A 6,215-nucleotide genomic window follows, 5' to 3' on the forward strand; every position below is an offset into this window, starting at 1 on the left:
CCATGTGTTGGCTATTGTAAATAGTATTTCAATGAACATCGGGGTGCATGTATCTTTTCAAATTAGAGTTTTCTTTGGATATATGCCTGGGAATAGGATTGATAGATCATGTGGTGTTTCTATTTTTAGTTTCTTTGTTTTTATCATTGATTTATATATTTTTTAAACTGTACAGCATAGTGACCAAATTACACATACATGTATACATTCTTTTTTCTCACATTAAGTGTTCCATCATAAGTGGCTAGACAGAGTTCCCAGTGCTACACAGCAGGATCCCATTGCTAATCCATTCCAAAGGCTACATTTTGCATTTATTTACGCCAAGCTCCCAGTCCCTCCCCTTCCCCCTTGGCAACCACAAGTCTATTCTCCAAGTCCTTGATTTTCTTTCCCTTGGAAAGGTTCCTTTGTAATGTATATTAGATTCCAGATACAAGTGATATCATATGGTATTTGTCTTTCTCTTTCTGACTTACTTCACTCAGGATGAGAGTCTCTAGTTCCATCCATGTTGCTACAAATGGCATTATTTTGTTCTTTTTTATAGCTGAGTAGTATTCCATTGTGTATATATACCACATCTTCCTAATCCAATCATCTATCAGTGGATATTTGTGTTGATTGCATGTCTTGGCTATTGTGAATAGTGCTGCAATGAACATGCAGGTGCATGTGTCTTTTTTAAGGGATGTTTTTTCTGGATATATGCCCAGAATGTGATTGCTGGGTCATATGGTAGTTCTATGTATAGTTTTCTAAGATACCTCCATACTGATCTCCATAGTGGTTGTACCAGCTTACATTCCCACCAACAGTGCAGGAAGTTTCCCTTTCCTCCACATCCCCTTCAGCATTTATTTATGGACTTCTTAATGATGGCCATTCTGATTGCTGTGAGGTGGGGAAAAAGACAGTCTTTTCAGCAAGTATTACTGGGAAACCTGGGCAGCTGCATGCAAATAAATGAAATTAGAACACACCCTCACACCATGCACAATAATAAACTCAAAATGTCTGAAAGACTTAAATATAACACAAGACACCATCAAACTCCTGGAAGAGAATTTAGGCAAAACATTCTCTGATATCAACCTTACAAATGTTTTCTCAGGTCAGTCTGCTAAAGCAATAGAAATAAAAGCAAAAATAAACCAATGGGACCTAATTAAACTGACAAGCTTTTGCACAGCAAAGGAAACCAAAAATAAAAAGACAACTTACAGAATGGGAGAAAATAGTTTCAATGGTGCAACTGGCAAGGGCCTAATCTATGAAATATACAAACAATTTATACAACTCAATAGCAAAAAAGCCAACAACCCAATTGAAAAATGAGCAAAAGACCTGAAGAGACATTTCTCCAAGGAAGATATACAGATGGCCAACAAACACTTGAAACAATGCTCAACATCACTGATTATTAGAGAAGAAATGAAAATATTTTTAGTTTCTTAAGGAACCTCCATTGTGATCTCCACAGTGTTTATACCAATTTGGCTATATCTGGGATTTCTATCCTGTTCCATTGATCCATATTTTTTTACGTTTCAAAACCATACTGTTTTGATTACTGTAGCTTTGTGTTATAGTTGGAAGTCAGAGAGCCTGATTCCTATTTTTGTTTCCATATACATTTTTTAAATTTTTGTTAGTGAACAATGCCTTTGGTAATTTGATAGGGATTTAATTAAATCTGTAGATTTCCTTGGCAATACAGTCATTTTAACAAAATTGATTTTTCTAGTCTAGGAACACTGTCATCTTTGATTACTTTCATCAGTGTCTTAGGATTTTTAGAGTACAAGTTTTTTTTCTTTGGTAGGTAGGTTTATTCCTCGGTATTGTATTCATTTTGATGTGATTGTAAATTGGATTGTTTCCTGAATTTTTCTTTCTGAATGTTAATGTATAGAAAAACAACAGATTTCTGTGTATTAATTTGTATCCTGAGACTTTATTGAATTCATAGATAGGCTTTAGTAATTTTCTGGTAGCATCTTTAGGATTTTCTATATATAGGATCAAGTCATTTGTGAACAGCGAGAGTTGTACTTCTTTTTTGCCAGTTTGGATTCCTTTTACTTTTTTTCCCCTGATTGCTGTGGGTGAGACTTCCAAAACTATGTTGAATAAAAATGGTGAGAGTGGATTTCTCTGTCTTGTTCTTTATCTTAGAGGAAATGCTTTCAGATTTTCATCAAGAATGGCATTAGATGTGGGTATGTCATATATAGCTTTTATTATGGTGAGGTAGGTTTCCTCTCTGCTACTGGAGAGTTTTTATCATAAATGGATTTTAATTTTATCCAATGCTTTTTTGCTTCTATTGAGATGATCATAGTTTTTATTCAAGTTCTTACTGTGTTGTATCACACTGATTGATTTGCAGATTTTGAAACATCCTTACATCCCTGGGATAAATCCCCATTGACCTTGTATAATCCTTTTAACGTTGGATTTGGTTTTGTTGGGGATTTTGCTTCTATGTTTGTCCATAATATGGGCCTGTAGTTTACTTTTTTTGTGATGTCTTTGGTTTTGTTGTAGGGTTATTGTGCCCTCATAGAATGAAATTGGAAATTTTTCTTCCTCTACAATTTTTTAGACTAGTATCAGAATAGATGTTAACATTTTTCTAAATGTTTGGTAGAATTCACCTGTGAAATCATTATCTTGGACTTTTGTTGGGAGTTTTTTAATCACAGATTCAATTTCAGTTCTTGTAATTAGTCTGTTCACATTTTCTATTTTTCTTGGATCAGTTTTGGGGTGTTGCACTTTTCTAAGAATTTGCCCATTTCTTCTAGGTTCTCCATGTTATTGGCAAAGATTTGCTCATAGTAGTCTTTTAATGATCCTTTGTGTTTCTGTGTCAATTGAAATTTTTCCTTTTTCATTTCTGAGTTTATTGATTTGGGGTCTCTCCCTTTTTTCCCTTCACGAGTCTGGTTAAAGGTTTGATGAGTCTGGTTAAAGGTTTATCAATCTTGCTTAACTTTTCAAAGAACCAGGTTTTTGTTTCATTGATCTTTCCTATTTTCAAAATCTCTAATCTTTATGATTTCGTTCCTTCTACTAACTTTAGGTTTTCTTTTTTCTTTCACTAGTTGCTTTAGGTTTACTTTGGGGTTGATTATTTAATATTTTCCTTGTTTCCTGAGGTAGGATCGTATTGCTATTAACTTCCCTCTTATATTGTTTGTGTGTGTGTGTGTCCCATAGGTTTTATAACATCATGCTTTAATTGTAATTTTCTCTAGGTATTTTTTATTTCTACTTCAATTTCTTCAGTGATCCAGTAGTTATTTAGCATATTGCTAAACTTCTACATTTTTGTGTTTTTATAATTTTTTTTTGTCTTTTTGCCTTTTCTAGAGCCACTTTCCATGGCATATGGAGGTTCCCAGGCTAGGGGTCGAATCAGAGCTGTAGCCACCGGCCTATGCCAGAGCCTCAGCAATGCAGGATCCAAGCCGTGTCTGCAACCTCCACCACAGCTCACAGCAACACCAGATTCTTAACCCACTGAGCAAGGGCAGGGACCAAACCCGCAACCTCATGGTTCCTAGTCATATTCATTAACCACTGAGCCACAGTGGGAACTCCTGTTTTTATAAATTTTTTAACTTACAGTTTATTTCTAATTTCATGCATTGTGGTCAGAAAAAAGATTCTAGATACAATTTAAACTTTGTTAAATTTACTGAGGCTTGTTTTGTGGCATAAGATGTGATCTATCCTAGACTATGTTATTTGAGCATTTGAAAAGAATGTATTCTAATGCTTTTGGATGGAATGCTCTATAAATATTAAGTCCATCTGGCCTAATAAGTCATTTAAGGTCTTTGTTTTCTTTCTGACTTTCTGTTTGTTGATCTGTCCATTGATGTAAATAAGGTTTTAAAATCCCCGATTTTGTTACTGTTCATTTCTCCTTTTATGTCTTATTAACATTCATCTTGTGTATTGAAGCACTCCTATGTTGGGTGCATATGTAATTACAATTGTTATATCTTCTTGGATTTATCTCTTGATCATTAAGTAGTGTCCTTCTTTGTCTCTTGTAACAGCATTTATTTTAAAGTTTATTTTGACAGATAGGAGTATGGCTAATTCAGTTCTTTTGCTTTCCGCTTGCATGGAATATCTTTTTCCCTTCCCTCTTTGTTTTTCTGTGTCTCTAGCTCTGAAGTGGGTCTCTTGTAGGCAGCATAGTATGAGTCATTTTTGTATCCATTCAGCCACTCTGTTTTTGGTTGGAGAATTTAATCCATTTACATTTAAGGTAATTATTGGTATGTATGTTCTTATCATTTTGTTCTTATTTGGATTTGTTTTTATAGTTCTTTTTTCTTCCTTTCCTCTTCCCTAGTAATTTGATGACCATCTTTAATGTTGTGTATGGATGCTTTTTCTTTGTGTGTGTGTATCTATTACAGATTTTCGGTTTGTTGTTACCATGAGGTTTGATAGAGCATTTTATATATGTATAAGTATGTGTGTGTGTGTGTATATATATATATATATAAAAATATGCACACGATTGTTTTAAGTTAATGATCTCTTTATTTCAAATGCATTTCCAATGTCCTGCATTTGTACTCTCCTCATCTCCTGATTGCCAGTTTTGATATATTTTTGTATGAATGATTTCCTAAGTTTACTGTATGTTTGCCTTTACCAGTGACCTTTCCCATTGATAATTTTCTTGTTTCTAATTTGTGACCTTTCTGTCTAAAGATCTTTTACCATTTTTTTTAAAAAAGCTTGCTTTGTGATGCTGAATTCTCTTAGCTTGTGCTTGTCTGTAAACCTGTTGATTTCTCTATCAAATATGAAAATGAGTCTTGATGAGTAGACTATCCTTGGTTGTGGGTTTTTTTTTCCCTTTCATCACTTTAAATATATCAGAACACTACTTTTGGGCCTGCAGAGTTTCTGCTGAAAAATCAGCTGATAATCTTATGAAGATCCCCTTTTATTTGTTGCCTTTCCCTTGTTCCATTTAATATTTTTCTTTTTGTCTTTAAGTTTTCCTATAGTATCTCTTCTAATATCTTCTTAGGCCCTTTCTCTCTTCTTCTGGAATCCCTATAATGCAAATGTTGGTACATGTAATGTTGTCCCAGAGGTCTCTGAGATGGTCCTTATTTCTTTTCATTCTTTTTTCTTCTGTAGCAGTGATTTCAACCACTATCTTCCAGCTCACTTATTTGTTCTTCTGCCTCATTTATTCTGCTGTTTATTCCTCATAGTTAATTTTCCACTTCAATTTCATTGTTCATCTATGTCCTTCAAATATTCTGTGCTCTTTGCTAAATTTTTTTGTATCTTCTCAGTCTGTGTCTCCATTCCTTTTCTGAAATATTGAATCCTCTTTACTACTATTACTCTGAATTCTTTTTCAGGTGGATTGCCTATCTTAACTTAGTTGTTTCTGTGGGATTTTGTCTTGTTCCTCTGTCTGGAACCTATTTCTCTGCCATCTTTATTTTGTCTAACTTTTTATATTTGTGGTCTCCATGCTAGGCTGAAGGATTATATTCTTCCTACCCCTGGTGTCTGACCTCTGGTGGGTGAGGTTTGTCCAGGGGCTTGTGAAGGCTTCCTGTTAGGAAGCACTGATACCTGCCCACTGGTCAGTGGAACTGGGTCTCATCTCTCTGGTTGAAGAAGCCCTGTCACAGGGTGTATTTAAAAATGGCTGTGGGTTCAAGATGACTTTAGGCAGCCTGTATGCTGATGCAAGCATTTGCACCCCCATTCTGATGGTTGTTTGGCCTGAAGTATCCCAGAACTAGAGCTTGCAGGCTGTTGAGTGGGTCCAGGTCTTGGTGCCAAAATGGTAACATCTGATAGAACTCATGCCAATTAATATTCCCTGGGCCTCTTCCACTAGATTCCTTGCCCCCACAATGAGCCATAGCATCCCCTTGCCTCCCCAGGAAACTCCAAGATCAACATGTAAGTGTAGTTCAAATTCCTATGGAGTAACTTATTTGCCCTGAGTCCCAGTGCATGTGAAACCTTGTATGTGCCCTCCTAGAGTGGAGTCTATTCCCCTAGTCCTATGGATCTCCTGCATTCAAGCTCCACTGTCCATCAGAACCAAATGCTCTGGAGGCTTCTCTTCCCATTGCCAGACCCCCAGGTTTGGGAGCCTGATATGGGGCTCAGAACTCTCATTCCTATTGAAGAATCTGTGATCTAAT

This window comes from Sus scrofa, chromosome 1 (genome assembly GCF_054392235.1).
Source record: "Sus scrofa isolate SSC_HxYL_T2T_F1_AM1 chromosome 1, Sscrofa_HxYL_maternal_Yorkshire_Landrace_v2.0, whole genome shotgun sequence".
Taxonomy (NCBI): Eukaryota; Metazoa; Chordata; class Mammalia; order Artiodactyla; family Suidae; genus Sus; species Sus scrofa.